This window comes from Ischnura elegans (assembly GCF_921293095.1).
Source record: "Ischnura elegans chromosome 13 unlocalized genomic scaffold, ioIscEleg1.1 SUPER_13_unloc_4, whole genome shotgun sequence".
In the NCBI taxonomy this organism is placed as follows: domain Eukaryota; kingdom Metazoa; phylum Arthropoda; class Insecta; order Odonata; family Coenagrionidae; genus Ischnura; species Ischnura elegans.
In genome coordinates, this window is record NW_025791660.1 from 9,345,525 (window position 1) to 9,362,486 (window position 16,962).

General features: G+C 35.7%; 3 long non-coding RNA genes across 18 annotated transcripts; 2 read left to right on the plus strand and 1 right to left on the minus strand.

The window, feature by feature from the left end:
* Positions 1–2,760: 2,760 nt before the first annotated feature.
* Positions 2,761–5,478, minus strand: LOC124173339. Its single transcript, XR_006868505.1, has 4 exons — positions 5,229–5,478; positions 4,914–5,109; positions 4,718–4,799; positions 2,761–4,450 (listed from the first exon to the last, which is right to left on the minus strand). It is a non-coding gene; the product is annotated as an uncharacterized LOC124173339 (long non-coding RNA).
* Positions 5,479–5,505: 27 nt separating this feature from the next.
* On the plus strand, positions 5,506–6,106 carry LOC124173340. 2 transcript variants are annotated; one of them, XR_006868506.1, is made up of 3 exons: positions 5,506–5,597; positions 5,898–5,947; positions 6,060–6,106. It is a non-coding gene; the product is annotated as an uncharacterized LOC124173340 (long non-coding RNA). The 2 variants fall into 2 exon arrangements; XR_006868507.1 differs by having other exon boundaries at positions 5,516–5,604.
* Positions 6,107–7,594: 1,488 nt separating this feature from the next.
* LOC124173336 lies at positions 7,595–11,864 on the plus strand. Of its 15 annotated transcripts, none has more exons than XR_006868499.1 (8): positions 7,595–7,687; positions 8,090–8,153; positions 8,234–8,361; positions 8,600–8,817; positions 9,082–9,282; positions 9,369–9,798; positions 10,053–10,249; positions 10,389–11,864. It is a non-coding gene; the product is annotated as an uncharacterized LOC124173336 (long non-coding RNA). The 15 variants fall into 15 exon arrangements; XR_006868495.1 differs by having other exon boundaries at positions 7,596–7,687; positions 8,253–8,361; XR_006868497.1 differs by having other exon boundaries at positions 7,600–7,687; positions 8,095–8,153; positions 8,253–8,361.
* The last annotated feature ends 5,098 nt before the right edge of the window (positions 11,865–16,962 follow it).

Here is a 16,962-nt window from a genome sequence, read left to right on the forward strand (position 1 = left end):
ATCTAAAACATAAAAATGCTTTGGTGTTACGCATTAGTCTCTCCTTTTTCAATGGTATAATATACTCTTTTGTGTGTACTAATGAACAAATATATCTGCGATGGATTTAAATCGATTTATCCACTATCAATTATAATTTCGATGCATCAATTTCTTTTATTTGAAAGTTTAACTTTAATGATGAACGAGTAGCCCTTATTACAGGTGAGAATCGTTTGATTTCCCTCTCGTTTTTTTATTTGAAACAAAGCTTTTCTATTGGTTCTTCACGGTATCGCCGGCTTCGGATTCAATATTTTTCATACCTACCTGCCGTTCCTGTCCGATACCGAGAATTAGAGTTTTCTCCGGTAGCGGCCAGGAACTGATGTTCTCTCCGCCAAGTTACGGACTACAGTCGGGAGAAAACTACGGGAGAGTACAGAGTCTCCGGAGAAAGGAGAATTCAAGTTACGGACTTAGGCCCCAGGGCACCTGGGCAACTCGTCGAAATAGAAATGTCGGCCATTATGGAGTAGGAGAATCTGAGAATTCTTGAGTAAGCTTCTGCATGCCATATTCTTTTCAAAGATTTTGAAGACCGTTATGAAGGATGAGCATCGCAGTACCTTTAAAATGTATTTCCTAACACAGGTAACCTTTGAACTTATTTATGCTAAGGTCATATTTAAACTTGCTTACCATAAAATTTGTAGAAAACTTTCAAATTTTACAATGTATTTTAAGAAAGAAAATAGTTTATCTAAATGATAGTGTAAAAAATCTGTTTTTATAAGAACAAATGCAAATAATTTTAATTAAGGCATTAACAGAAATGGTTCTAGTCAAATATGCTGTAATTTAAATAATCAAAGTTGATGCAAATATAAAAATTATATTCCAGTATTGGAAAATAGTTAATAAAAACAAACTTAACAAATACAGATACGATATACCACATCCAAGTTCCTATAATTTGCTTTCTAATTTTACATTTTTGATGAAAATGTTTTCTGTGTTAATTTTTCCGCACTTAAATTAATTTCTAATACTTTGCCAATATTGCCTTCATTGTAACCACCATCTATTCATACAAGATGACCTGAAAATAAACAATCAATTTCCGAAACTTCGCAAAGATATTTTTAGTTATACATAACCATAGCCTCATAAGGTCATAGTTAAAGGTAAGGAAGAGGCTCCGAGCTAAAGAAAGGTAATATATTTACGTGCAACTGTGACTTTATTTGACAACGCATAGACAAACCAATTTCTGGGTCTCTGACACTTCAATATTTAGCAGCAAATCGTCAGGGATTTTACGGTACGGTTACAGGGTCAGACCTTTAACTCTGCAATACTTATACTACACCAGTCTTCAAATAAGAAATTACGATAAGTACTCACCCTGAAGCAACTTTTTCTAAGAACTGCGTCTGATTCCAAACAAATCTTTTTGAAAACACTGAATTCCGTAAGTTTCTTCAAACACAGTGGACACATGGTAGTGGGCAGGCCATCTCCCACAGTAATCTGAGATTTTAATAAACAAGTTACACATCAATAGAGTTTGGAATCAAAACATGAAATGAAGTAAGCACCATTTTAAATAAAATCGATAACATTTAATGTGCCACTTACTTGTAAGCCAACTAAATCATGTAGGGCATCCTTCACAGTTATATTGTACGCTACATTCGAAGTGAATATGCTGTAAAACAATCATGCTTCTCCTCCCTACAAAGTCTGCAAAGGTCTATTTCCGGATTCCTATCTGAAGATTCCGTGAAAATCCCGGTGGTGCGACTCATGTCTTCGATTCAAAATCTCATTCACTGTTTGAATCAGGTTTATCGTTAAAGAAATCATGTACTCAGCATTGACATAGATCACAAAATCTAACAAGGAAACTACATTCACTTGATGATGAGTTAAATGAAATACATTAGAATTCTCAAAGAGAGGAACACAAAATCCAACACATGATGAATCGATGGAAAGATATATCACGACTCAATAGCATGGATTGAGAAAATTTTCGACAATTTATGACACGACTGTAAATTCTTCGGACAAACATCCAGGATAAGATTAATCCATAACGTTCACTTGTTATTATATGACTATGGAATCAACCTCAGTATAGAACCCAAGTTTTTTAGTTGCCATTTTATCCGCCAACAGCACACCTATAGAGCAGGCCAAACATCGGTGTGTGTGAAGAGTAATTTATTTCTATAAAAAAATGAAGGACCATTTCATTTAAAATTCATCAAATGTTCGATTAATTTTAGTGCAAAAATGTTTAGTTAAAAGTTATTCAATCATCTGGCAAGAAAAGAAATTTAAAGCCCAACATCGTCGTCCACAAGGTCACATTACATCTACAGCCTTTAAAGAAATGAGAATTTATAAGAAAGAGTTCAAAATTCTCTAATGCAGAATAAATTTTTTTAAAAATATGTGTTATTCAAATAATGCAATAAACCAGAATGATGCATCACATATTGTTGGAAATATTAGATTTTTCGATTTTAGGCCTTTTGCAAGCGCAGCCCTCTAGCGGTGCAACACGCAAATGAAGTCCGGTATGTAAACTAAACCATACATGGGACACTCAATACTAAAAAACGGGACCAGCGTTTGTAGCGCCACTGTGGGCGGAAGGGAACTATCAGCAGTAGAGCGATTTAGCCCCGCCCCCTTTCGTAGTGCAAGATGCCTACTTTATAGGATACCTCAATTGCCGCGTATTTCGAAAGGGAAAATGAGAACACAAAATAACATGTACTTGTTTTATTGCTCAAAAATCACATATCATGTAGTTACAAGCAGGATATCAGAAATAAACCACAAAACATGAAAGCAAACATCCAAATCATGTCGTAACACATGCAAAGTTTAAATGCGGTACAATGAAATCGAGTTAAATTTTAAGAATAACAGTAGTTCATTATACATCCCATAAAGCACAATACTAAGTTTTATCCTAGCGCATCATGAATTTAAGCGCTAATATGAATAAGACTTCTACACCAAATACAAGTAACAGTTAGTAACATTCTTTAGGAAAGTTACATATTACAATACCACCCATAAAATATCACGTATTAAAGTCGGTTATAATTATGGAAGGCCATAAAAGCATATGGATGTTTAAATACAAGGAGGTTTCAGTGTTGGAAAGTCACATCATAACACTCATTACCATTCATAAAAAATACTTTTGAATTAGGCTTATCATGAAAGCCATCAAAGCATGGATATTTAAATACAAGAAGATTTCAGTTTTGCAAAGTGGTATTTTGATAACACTTTAAACTTACAAGGTAAGTAGCATTCAAAGGAAGGCTTATAACAATAGCATCACAAAGTGGTTGTGAAAACACAACATGCAGGCTTCAGTGTTATCAGCACCAATACTAACTCCTAACATTATAAATCACCAAGTGAACCAGGGATGGCCAACCTATATGACAAATGTAACTGTTGTAAGCCATTTAATTACAAAAATTTAATTATAAATACTGGCAAAATCCGTCAGTACTCGTCAATTACCACGAGTAAATGGTGAATTATATTGGTTATCGATCATTTTCACCAGTAATAGGTGTATGTTTAAAGATAACTGATTATCTGTACAAGTTTTTTTTAAAATTAGTTAATTCTTCTGTATTGATCAGTTTTTAGGTTCAATTTAGTACCACCACTAAAAATAGATTTATTAATGATATTAGATTGGCCACCCATGTTCAAAATTTATAATCCTAAGGAATGTGTCGATGCCTAAAGTTATTGATTCTCGATACCGATACCAAGTATAGGAATCAATGGTATTGAGAATCGACACATCCCTAATCGTAATCCTATGAAACAATTACTTGGGGTAGGACTTGTGAACTACATCTATGACCCACTTTTTTTACATTAGAAATTTAAATTAAATGAAACACAGATATACTCATGATACAAATGATAATAGAAAACCACTATTTTATGAAAAATGAAATATATTGAAAACAAATAACCTTTCAATGAAATTGAAATCAAAGTGGAAGCAGAAGCACGACTTGGAAGCCAGTCGAGCATCATATCGAAACCCATAGCTTCGAATGCTCCCACACTTATTTTCAAGTGGATCTGGATTTAAATTCCTTGGGGTAAGGTTCTTAAATCCAATGCTGTGTAAAGTTTGCCAAAGGGCCTTAATATTACTTCCTAGTCCTACCCCAATTAATTAAAGAGGGAGTCCTACTCTCCTTCTGCCCATGAATGAACACTATTGACTGCAGGAGTTTCTAAGCCTCACCCCAAAATTGCACATGCTGAGATGAAGGAGACACTGCACACCGTAATGGCTTCCCAGCAGGTGGCTTCAGGGAATCACCATTTATGCTATCAAAAAGCCTGTCGAAGAAGTATAGGAGCTCAGCTGTCTCCCCGGCTTCGACTCCCAGATCTCCATTTGCAGCTGGAAAAATAGCATGGAAATTGCCATAAAAATAAGGGACATTGTTGTCTATCAAATAGATATGAGGAGAAAAGGTCTTATTTAGAGGCAGAGTTCAATTGCTACTTCATCATTACAATCCTGAATGCATGTGTGTGATAAAAATTTAATTTTATGGATTTTAAAACATTTTGTAATTTAGCAGGCTTCCCCACTTTTTAACACAAACTAAAAACAAAACAGACTCAATAATAAACATATGTATTCAAATATCTGAATAATACTCACGCAAGAGAGAAGGTATATATCCCACTGGAGGTGGAAGGGACTTCTTTCATTATAACCTCTCTAGCGGCATCCAATGAGGAATCTAAGAGAAAAGGCAAATGGAAATTTAGCAGGCCTTCCCACTTTTTAAAACAGACTAAAAACCAAACAGACTAAATAATTAACTGATGTATTCAAATCACTGAATAATACTCACGCCAATGCCCGAGTAATATTAAAGGTTTCTTCTTGTGAGAGCTGGGGAGTAGTTTCACTAAATCAAGCCCGATATTAAAAATTGCATTCTTCACTTGATCTTGACGACATTTTTGAAAACTGTCTGCCTTTTCGTCAATCCCATATACTCCCGGCAGCCATGTAACTGCTCCAAATCGGATGGCGAATGTGATAGTCTGAAACGGTATAATGAATAATAAAGATTTCAATGACAATATTTTAGGTTCACGCTTAGTGAAAAGTACGGCCGAATTTCAACGAACCTAACATTGAAACAATACACTGGATCACTTACCTTGTTCACAAATATCTGGCCTCCTGAGATGCTCTCCCTGCTTGAATCCGCCGGCGACCGTTAACAACCGTTAACGCCGGTTCCACCACCCTCCTTCTCGGCCTCCCAAATTTGAACTGCCTGTTTGTATTACTGCGCATGCGCGAAATTTCCTTCCAAATTCCAAGAGAGCTCATGTAGTACCCTTCCATACGTGCCTACTGCCCTGGCGCTAGCGTCGCGGGGGCAACTTCGGGAAGGGGAGTGCGCCCTGTATGAACTAAACCTTGTTACCTTGGTCAGTTAGGTTAGGAGTTAGGCCGTCAATGAGCATTGAGTCCGTGTAAAATATTTGCTGTCTTTTCTGTCGAAATGCGATTTATTTTTTAGGTACAATGTAAATTTGAGTTTTTTATGCAATTTTCCTTTATTATTTTGAAGTTTTTGCGTTGGTGTAAGTCATAGAAATGAACGTAATGTACTAGACATTTGTAAATAACTGAGTGCTGTGTGCATCCTTTGTTTGAGGAGTGAACTGGTTTAGAGATAGAATGAGTTATTGCTGTGAAAATATGAGTATTACCACTGGGAATTTCTCTGAGTCTTCAGAAAGGAATTTCGAGGGTACTCCGTGCAGACTTTGCATGAAGAAAAATGATTATTATTACAACTTATTCTTTTCAATTGCAGGGAGCCAGATAACTGGAAAGGATGCCTTAGGCGATTTTGTTGACTTACAAGTAAGTGAGGGTTTTATTGATCTCCTTAGTAATTGTTTTATTCCGTTTTATGGGCATGTTTTCTACAGCAAGTCTGAAATCTCTCGCGGATATGTTTTCATTCCTTTCGTAGGTTGCTGTTGGAGATGGCCTGCATGCCACTATATGTACACTGTGCTTGAAAAAGCTCATCGAAGTCAACGATTTCAGAAATATTTGTCATGAATCGGACGCAGAACTGACTAAATTTTCGTGTAGAAATTACCTTAGGGTGAGTGCATCTTATTTTATTTCATTGGAAGCCTCGGGTAACTTTCAAATAATGTGAAATCATTCACGTAACCAGATATTAACTTGTTCGTGTTAACTTAACATGTAGCCCGGCCTTAATAGTTAAAAGTTCATATGGACTGGAATGAAATTTTTGTCAAATGTTTGTACTTGTGGTTTCAACAGATTATAGCATTAACCTGAAAATGTAATTAATCATGTATTTGATGAATCACTTGCCAAGGCGGGCGATGTATTTGTTTGCACGGTACATTGACACGTACGGGTTAATGTCTAAATGTATGAACGCGAGAGTGAACGCCAAAATACACCGTGTAACCACCCAACTTGTGCGAATGCATTCACAGAAAATAGAACTTGTTCTAATTTGGTTCATGCATTCGTACATTACCGTTCTGGTCCGCAAAAATCATTCACGAAAACGTACAATAACTCATACCTGTTAATGCATCGTGTAAACAGGCCTTAATGCTTAGTGACTGTATCAATGTATTACATGAAAAATTAACTGAAAAGCACTTCTTATTAGAGATCAAAACTTAATGTATCATTGAATTTGTCATTTAACAATTCTGACTGTTATGAAAGGACCTCGCCAATGATCCACGGAGCGTGTAAAAAGTCCAATTTCCCGCTTAGTGTTTCCGAATCCTGACGAGGCATTAATTAACTCGCTGTTGGTAGGTACCTCAATGGTGACGACCGAAGTCGTTTTTTATTTTGGTATAACTAAGTGTTTAAAATTCATTCAGTCATAAAAGTGAATAATTTGAATTTACCAATGACCAACTCATAACACAAATCAATGAACGTGAAGAATTTTGTGGAATATGTTTTCCATGTATTTCTTTTGCTTTTTACCTCCTCTTTGTTTTACAACAGAATAATTCCCCAGCTAGCACACTCGCCGACGTTTATGTAAACGTCCAAGACAACGAAGCGGCAACAGTTTATCCTTTGACGTTGCGCCGTGGATGATATCAACATGACGGCAACGCGTTGCCGTGAAGTTGCTCAGTTTGGACGGCTGCTTCATATCCTATTTTATGTGAATGCATTCGCTCTAATTAACGATCTGCTAGAAATAAAAGGTTTCACGACTTACGCAATTAACTTTGCATAATGTGTTTTATGGGATAAGTGGTATTTATTCGACTATTTTGCGGATTTATAAATTAATATGTCTCCTAGTCACTCGGTGGCGATGGAAAAAGATTGAGATAATATAATAAGCGTCTCTGAAGGTTGACGATTCTCTGGATATTTATTATCGGCGAAGTGAAATTACTAAAATACCATTGATAATTAAAGGCTGTACCATTACGATTTCCTCCTTCGCATGAAATTTTACGCTCGGTCATATCGTCTGCTCACGACAGCGAGGCCATGCGAAACCATCGTGCGCGCAATGCGAAATGCACTTTGGGAAGAACCCGTTATCCGCCGTTGCCGGTAGCCATAGTAACTTTGGTGCATAGCTTTGTTGATATGTGAATTCATGCTTTGTGTTCGTCGTGATGCTTTTCTCCTTTTTGAATGGTCGAGGGACGGTTTTCGTTCACCAAACCTTTAGTAAATAGATTTTTTCAAGAACTTTAATTTTACTTAAATTGTTCATTTACTTCATCCGTCAAACTTAACGTGGTTTCAGCTTCTCCATTTTCACTTTTCATTTCATTTCACCTTCATATCCGATTATCATGTCCACCCGTCGTACTCTGACCTTATTGTATTCCTAATTTTCACTGACGTGAATTTTCGTTTGTAATTTTCACTAACTTAAGTTTTCGCGAGTGATTTTAACTCTTGTTATATCGTGTTCTTAGTGAGAAAAAGTGTTCAGTGGTTACAAGTTTTTTTGGCTTTGGCTAGGGCAGTGCAAGTTAGAAGCCTCTTCGAGGGTTCAACCACCGTATTCCGCCAGGATTCGTGAAAGGTAAGTCTAGACTCTGTTTACCGTCGTTCATTATGAAATTCATTAACAGTACACTTAAGTTTTCATTACCATTGAGTTAGTTCTGTTGTGTTTCTATAGTATGGATCGATGTATGTCTGGTGGGTGCTCATACTGCGAGTTTGTGGGTGCACGATGGAACGCTTAAGTTTTTCATTCAATGGAGTGCAACGTTCAGTACTGCACGTTGGTGAGAACTCACCCCCTACCAAACACTCTTGAAATATTGAGTTGAGCAGTAAAATTTAGCATAATCGCAGAGATATTTCCTCAATTACTGGAGTGTGCAATCATTTAATGCATCACTATTAACTAGTCTTCATATACAATAATTAACTTTACTTTCAATGGAATTTTATGATCTCATGTTTTTAAGTAACTGAAGAGTGAACGCCTCATAGTCATGATTTTTTTTCCTCTTTTTTCAGGATGCCTTGGCAAGTGTTAATATTTCTTCCACATAAAAAAATTTACTGGCCTCACAGTGCAGGCTTTTGCATAGTCATGGGTAAAATTGGATGGAGATAAGATTATTGAATATTACCCTAGGCTATAACTGGTCTTCAGTGTCACAGGTCATAAAATGGCTCTCGACTCAGTGAGGAATGGGGTATCTTGGGCGTGAAGTTCTGCATGCCTCCATTTGGTGAGTTTGCAACAATATTTGTGAGCATTTGTTTTGATTAAAGGGAGGGTTAACATCTTTGACTTGAAGGGCAGGGTGCCTTTTAAATGTATTCAAAGGGGTTGTTTCATGGTGTGTGTGTGTGAGAGCACTGACTTGGTTGTACATGTTAAACTAGTTCTCTAAGCCAAGTATTAAATATTTTTATTTTAGTTAATTTTGACATTGACTTCATGCTTTGAAATGTGTGGCTAATGGTGGCATTTTATAATAATCATCTTCCAGAGACTGTAGTGGCAGCTATCGCTATTGAACAGAGATGGCTACTTGTGAAGACGGAGAACAGACATGGAGGCATTTTAGTCACTGAAATCAAAAAATACTGGGAAAGGAAAAGGACAAAAAAGAATTGAAAGTATCCTGATGTAAGTAATTCTTCATCTATGGAGACTGATGATGACAGAATACTGAAACCACCATCACCTGGTAAATGTTTGCATATAAGAATTTGCTTTTTTGAGTGCTTTATCATGTGCAAATGTAAGTGTAAAGCTTATCTATTCTGTTTTTAGTTGCATGAGTGCCTCCTAAGAAGGAAAGGTTGCACTTAAAGATTCCTCAAACAATGTTGGAGTGAAGGAGCCTTAAACTTTTCTATAGAATTGGAGTTTTATTTCTGAAGAATCATTGAAGTCCAATTGTTAGCACTTGGTGCACCCAATGAGGTCAGAGGTATCGGGGAAGATTTCTCAGGATTTGCACCAGGTAAGGTCCTCCATTTCTCCTTCCAATGTTTCCGCAAGCAACTCACCAATCGTCTCCAGGGATTCTGGAATCCAAGGTTGGATTCCTAAATCGTTTGGTTCTTGAATCCCTGAAGACGATGGGTAAGTTGCTTGTCGAAACGTTTGAATGAGATCTGGAGGACCTTATCCAGTGCAAATCATGAGAAATCTTCACTGCTATTGTTTGCTGGGAAAGAACCTGAAAGAGGAGTATTTGGTTGGTATTTCATTTACATTGTCAACTGTTTGACTTCATAGCCTCCTAAGTGTTAATATGCTCATGGTACTTTGTATAGATTATCACTTTGAGTCTTAAACTTAAGTTATGGTACCATCATCACCTCCTTGTTGATATTTAATTTTATGATAACTCTGGGATGTACTTAGAAATTAAAAATGCTGTGCCACTATGTTCAATGGTTCTCAGCAATTACCATAGATAATTAATTATCTGGTCATCTCATTTTTCAGATTTTATTTCATGAAGGAAAGATCTTCGAACATCATGTTTAAGAGCAGTCAGAACAATCAAATGAGGACTGGGCTTAACAAAAGTCAAAAACAAGTGTTCTACCCTAACATAGAATGAGTTAGCTGTGTCTTTCTGTTTGAAGGGACACTCAGAAAACAAGAAGTGCATTTTAGCTCCATTATAAATGTCTCATTTGGTAAGTATTTTTTAATCATTGGTGCTTTCGATTTACTCTTCCCTTATCTTGGAATACAGTTGAATGAAAAGAGCTTTTCAGCATATGTTCATATTTCATATTCAGCATAATATCTAATCCAATTATGATTACCTTGCAGGGAGTGTAAAAGCCAAAATAAGCCTGATTTGATACTATCAGTGTGAAAAGAAGCATCAGGGAATGATCCCAGGCCTCAAAATACAGAGCAGAGAAAGGGAATAAGAAACGAGAAAGTGTTCTGAAAGGCAACTCAAAGGGGATCTCGAAGAAACATGATTCTTTCAATTTGCCTATCTCAGAACCTGTCAGTGTGGAAAGGCAGTTTCGTTTGTAGTCTCATAACATGATTGTGGGATAAGGTGAGGTCAGCGACTGATCACTGTTACGACAGACACAGCTATGTCATTAATGCTCCTTGATTTTTGCCTGACAAGGGAGAAGGAATGTTTCTTCACCTTCTTAAATGCCCTATTTTTTATGATTTTTCAAAATGCCAAATGCTGCTAGGAATAGGTCCAAGTTTGGTTGAATAGCCTTTCGTATAGCTGAAATAAATTAATTTTACTTCATTTCTTTCCTGTGAACCTAGCTCAAATGCTATAGAATGCCCTACCCTTAAACAGCTCCATGGAGTGGTGAAGCTTACGTCTTATTCCATATATGGAGGCATAAAATGCTGCAGGAACGCTAGGGTGTGTTAGCTTGTGGTGATCAGCTTCCTTATTGTCATAGAACACAGCAATTTAATAATAGGGCATTCATAATAGGGCATCGTGCTTGCTATGGCAGTGAACAACTGAATGTGTACATTGTATGAAGAAAACTTCTTTAAAAATAACATTTCCTAATTACCACATGCTAATGTTCCCTGTCACCACAACCTTGAATGTGTATGTCCTTGTATGAAATGGCTGTGTTCCATGGTAATTAAGTAGTTGACCACTAAAATGAGAGGCCACATTAAATAGTGCACACTGGTGTTGCTATTGCATTTCATGCCTCCGTGTTCGGAATAAGACTTCAATATGTTATGTCAAATATAACTTTACAAAACATTCCCCTGCCTGTTAGGATCTGCTGCAACAGAAAATTTGAAAGTAAATTAAATCTAGACTCCAAAAAATTGAATGCAAGTTTCTGTTAAGACCTCAACCCTTACTATGTAATTAATGATGTAAAACTATAATTTGTTTATTCTCCTATTTTGATATTGGAGTCATGTGTGAGATTGATATTTTTCGTACTGTTCCTCGTGGGGGATCTATTGTGCTTGAGGCTTTAACATAAATATTGCTGTAATTCTATAATTTCCACTTGAAAATGATCATGCTATCTTTTGGTTAGCATTATATTTTGTTTTGTATTGATGGAGACCTATTTCTTTCCATTTTCGGTTATGAACTACCCTGTAGCTCATTGTTTTTTCCAACTGTCATTTCCCCAGGTGGGGCTGCTCTGATTACAAAATCAGTAGCTCTGTGGTGTGTTAGGTGCTTTTGATATCATTGCTGTTGTGACCTCTTAATACCGTTTGCTTGAATATCTAATGGATTTTAATGTTTGCAGCGAAAATAAAAGTTTATTTTCAAAATTCTGTCAATGATTGATTTCTCTATTAAACCCAGACCTATCAATTATTATTTGAATTTATTGGGATACCCCGCCATGGTAGCAGTATCAACGTGGTATCAAAAAATCCCGCTAGATGGCGCCACAGTCGCGATGCTGCCCAGTTAGTTCTCGAAAGTGCCGGTAGGTGTCCCTTGTGTCTGTGACGTCACCGAAAAGAAACTGTTGCTTTATCGTTGGCGACATTTAACGGCATTTTTGCCCCTTCGTTGCTGCCTCGTTGCCGTCATGTTTATAGCAACGTATTCAGCCGTTTCTTTATCGTTGATGGAAAGTTGCCGTAATTTAAGGGGCAACGTCCTGTTCTGTGCTGGCTGGGTCAGCTGCAAAAAATATCCAATGAGGCATTTCAACAAATCGGTATAAGTATTTTAAAACAAGTTAAGAGAATTGATTTGTGGCTATTTAGTGCATTATTCATTACCATGTTACAATATTATATACGTATGCATTTTTTATATTTGATTCGTAATTGATTGATTTGATACATTTATTACTTGTTTAAATTACATCTGTCAGATGTTGGTAAAAAAATATATGCGCTTGCATAAAAAATGTTTATTCAAATAATTTTTTGTTTTATAGTATTTTGTGTACATAATATTGCTGCTGTCAAAAATGAAAGTGTGGTATACATTTATTGATCGGGAAAATGGGCTCATTCCCATAGGTGTGTTATTTCTAAGAGATATTTTTGCTGTGAAATACTATTTTTTTATGTATTTAGATGTTTTTCCCATGCAGGGGTCCTCATAATTCTCACAGGGGATATTAAACTCTGTAGTGCTTTTTAAATCAGTAGAGGTCGTTTCTTTACCGTTCTTGCTGAAAGGTCCGTTTACTCCATGCATTTACCTGTACCAGTTATTATCTAAATATGTGAACCCATGAATTTAAACAAAAATGCACCGTGTAACCACACAACTTGTGTGAATGCATGAATAGACAATAGATCCTGTTCTGATATGGTCAATGCATATGAACACATTCCATTCTGGTCTGCTAAAGTCGTTCATACATTCACTCAATAACTTGTGTATGTTAATGTGTGGTGTAAACAGGTGTTAATAATATGAGGTGATGATTTTGAATCTCGTGATTTATTTTTTTGTCTTCTTTTATGGAAACGCTTATTATTTGTACATATAAGTTTTTTTTTGTAATTAGACTCATGGATTAGAAAATGGGATGTGTTTAATTTTATTGATCCATTTTGTTTTATTAATTTTGAGCACATGGAAAATTGTTAGCTTTTTTATTTGGTTTACACTCAAAGTTAAGGTTATTTCTAGAATCATATTTGCCCCCATTTTTTATAGTTTATTTACTGATGGGATGTGGTTTTTTTTATAGATCAATTTTGTTTGTTTAATTAGGAGTACATGAAACAAATAATTGTTGGTGTACAGATTGCAATGAACTACTTGAATGGGATAGTCTTCTTTTCTAGTATATTTTGCAATTTTATTTTAATGGCTGTCTTCGTGGGCAGTTTTTAGTATAAGTGGTGAACGACTTTGCTGAAGGAACAATTTGTGATAGTTTATGTAGCAAAGTCCAAGAGGTACTTCATGGCTTGCACTTGGCCACATTTCATATTTGGTCTTTTAGTATGAAAAACAGTAAAAAATCTCATTAATGTCGAATGAAAAAAGTTTTAAAATATCTATGTTTAAAATAATGCAATGCACCTCAATAATAGACTCATCATTAGATATACCTCATTTTACGATGGTAAGCCTGTTGCATACGTAAACCTATAGTGGTGCAATAGGCAAATGAAGTCTGGTATCTAAACTAATTCTTGCTAGCCTGGTCAGTTATGAGGCCGTCAATGAGTATGGAGTTCGTGCAAAATATTTCTTGTCTTTTCTGTTGAAATTTGATTTATTTTTGAGGTCATATGTTAATGTGAAGTTTTTATGTCTGTTTTCTTAATTATTCTCAAGTTTTTTGCATTGGTGTACATCATAGAAATGAACGTAATGTATAAGAAATTTTTAAATCACTGAGTGCTTTGAGATTTGTTTGTGGAGTGAACTGGTTTACAGGTTGAATGAGTTATTGCAGTGAAAAACATAAGTATTACCATTGGGAATTTTTCCTTGTCTTTACAAAGGAATGGGGTGCTCTCCTAAAATTAAAAGCAAATTTTTGCAAGTTTAGATGAGTAAGTTAAAGTTATTAGCGTATGCAAAATAATATTTTTGCATATAAAATGTATATGCAAGATAAATAATTCATGATTCTCAGTATTCTTGTTGCTAGAGAGCTTCTAAGTTCCCAACAATTACCAAATTCTTTCATGCTACAAAAACGCCCTGTGACATCAGCGAGTAAGCAGACTCGCTCCATGGCAGTAACAAAACAGTAGCGACGATAACAAACATCTACGACGATACTGATTCATAATGTGAAGGGTGTGTGAAAACATATATGAATTGTTTAAAAATTTTTACGGTGCTTGTAGTTCACTATGGTTGACTGTGACTTCTTAAAGACGCATCCTGGGAACATTCTGAAGGTAGATTAATTCATGGCCACTTATTTCTTCTCCAGCAATGAAGATTTCTATGAGTTGAGAAGCCGCAAAATTGAAATGTAACATAAATTAAATCAATAATCTCATTCGCTAATAATCTAAAGCTTGGTTTGTGTCTCATTTAACTACTGTCATTTACTCATTGCTTTTTATGTGTACTTGGTGCAATATTGGAATATATGATGTTAACAGTTTGGAGAAATACAAAAGATCATATTTTACGCCGTTTTACTTAGCATCCCTAAGGTCTATACGAGAGACATACCGTGTTTCGGCAGTTTTTTAGGTTCAAGTGTTAATAACTTTGAGCCTTTTCACTGTTGGGGCCTAGGAGAAACCAGAACATTAAGTGACAACAATAAGCTTATACTGTGGAAATCGCCGTGGATGAGGAGGATGAGAAAGTAATAAGTGCTATTTGTTAAGATGGTGCTGCATCTTCCAGTTTGCATACACTCTTTAAACCTGTCAATTATTCAGGATAAATATTTCACGTGACTGATGATGGAATTAAGATATAAAAAAATTAACTACGTACATAGATGCATAGGTTTTACTAAAACTGGGACAAATAGTCTACTGGCACCACGTAAACCTATTGTTTACTGGCCTCAGATGTCACGCTCAGCCAACATGGCACTGGGTCATTTTGAGGGCAAGATGAATGTAAAATTTTCAAAGTGAAATTTTACGAATAATATTCAGCTTAGAGAAGAACTGCTTTAACTTTAATTTGCTGCACGAAGAATATTTTTTTATCACATAATCATTCAGTTTCAGTAGAATTCCCCATTCCGAGGGTACCCCTGTGCCGACTTTGTGTGAAGAAAAATGATTATTGTTACAACATTTTCTTTTCAATTGCAGCAAGCCAGGTAACTGTAGAGGATGAGTTATAAGATTTTGTCGACTTAAATGCAAGTTTGGGGTAACATTTTATTGATTTCCTCAGTTATTGTTTTATTCCATTCTATGGGCATGCTTTCCACGACAAGTCTGAAATCTCATGCATATGTTTTAATTCCTTTCGTAGGTTGCCTTTGGAAGTGGCCAACCTGCCAATATATGCCCTCTGTGCTTGAAAAAGCTCATCAAATTCAATGATTTCAGATATATTTGTCATATTTTTGACGCAGAATGTTGCCTAAAAAATTTTGAAAAATTTTGTGTGGAAATTTCTTCAGTGTGATTTATTCTTTTTTCATTGTAAGCCCTGTGAAATCATTCAGGCAAGCAGATATTAACTTGTTTATGTCGATGTACCATGTAGCCCGGCCTTAACCCGGCAGTGGTCGCGTGGGGTGTCCCAGTGGACTTATGGTTGTTAAGTGATTTAGTGGATTATTTTAATACTGTGTTTGACAATTGTTATTTACTTGACGTTCAGAAGTGTCGGTCTGAACGTAATTGTTTAAAATATTGTTCCAAGGAGGACAAGGACTTGTTAACTAACGTGAGTGTATCGAAATTGAATGTTTTTTATCAAAGTCATGTGTGGTGCATTAGAAGTAGTTCTTTTAAGTATAGTGATCCTTTTGTTTTTCAACACAGGAATAATTATAAGTTTTTTGAACATTTTTATAAATCGGCTAAGAAGGAGAAGATTTGTCCATTTCGGTGTTTTAAGGAATATCATTTATCGCATTGTGATTGGGCCGACCGTTGTTCGAGTTGGTGGAACTTAAAAATTAAAGGGAAAAAAAACTCCTCAATTTTATTTTCCGTGACGTACTTACTGGTGAGGTATCTTAATAAATCTAAACACCGCTGCATTACATTAGTGCTATTTTTTCTTGTAATTTTGACTGCAATGACCTGTAACCTCCTCTAGCTGATTTTTTAAGCTTTCTGAGGATACATGTAAAAGATTATTATAAAATCAATGCAAGTTTTTAAGAAAAATTACTTTTGTCAAAGCTATGCAGAGTGGGGTGCGCCAGACACCCCACGCGACCGTTCTCGTTACAGTTTTCCGCCTAGTATTTAAAGTCGCCTTGAATATTTTTCATCTATTTTCATCATATTTGATAGCTACTTTTCTGAAACTGGCCATGAAAGTTGTATTTTTACGTTTACATCAAAAATATTTATTTATTGGTATTTTTTTGTCTAAATTTTTGTAAAAATAGAAAGTTAGTAATTTTTTATAATGTTACAGTGATTTTTCTCGAAGTGAGCCACGAAAAATCGATCATGTAATACTTACAGCACGTTCATTCTGTACACTATGGATTCCTGCAGTCTTTCTAAAAAAAGGAAAAAGCTAATATACTTTGACTTTGGATTGAAAAGTTGGATGAGGAATTATTTGTTTCTGACGTCAACTTTTGTAGAAAATGCGATTTTTAGAGATGATTTTTGAAGACTTCGTTCAATTACGTTAGTGCAGTAGTTATTCAAAAAAATCATTATTTACATGTTTTTGTGAATTTACCATTGAAGGTTGGCCTTATAATACTTACATTCATCGTTTTCAATTCATACTAAATGTCAGCTACCTCTAAAGTAAAAGAAAGAGTCT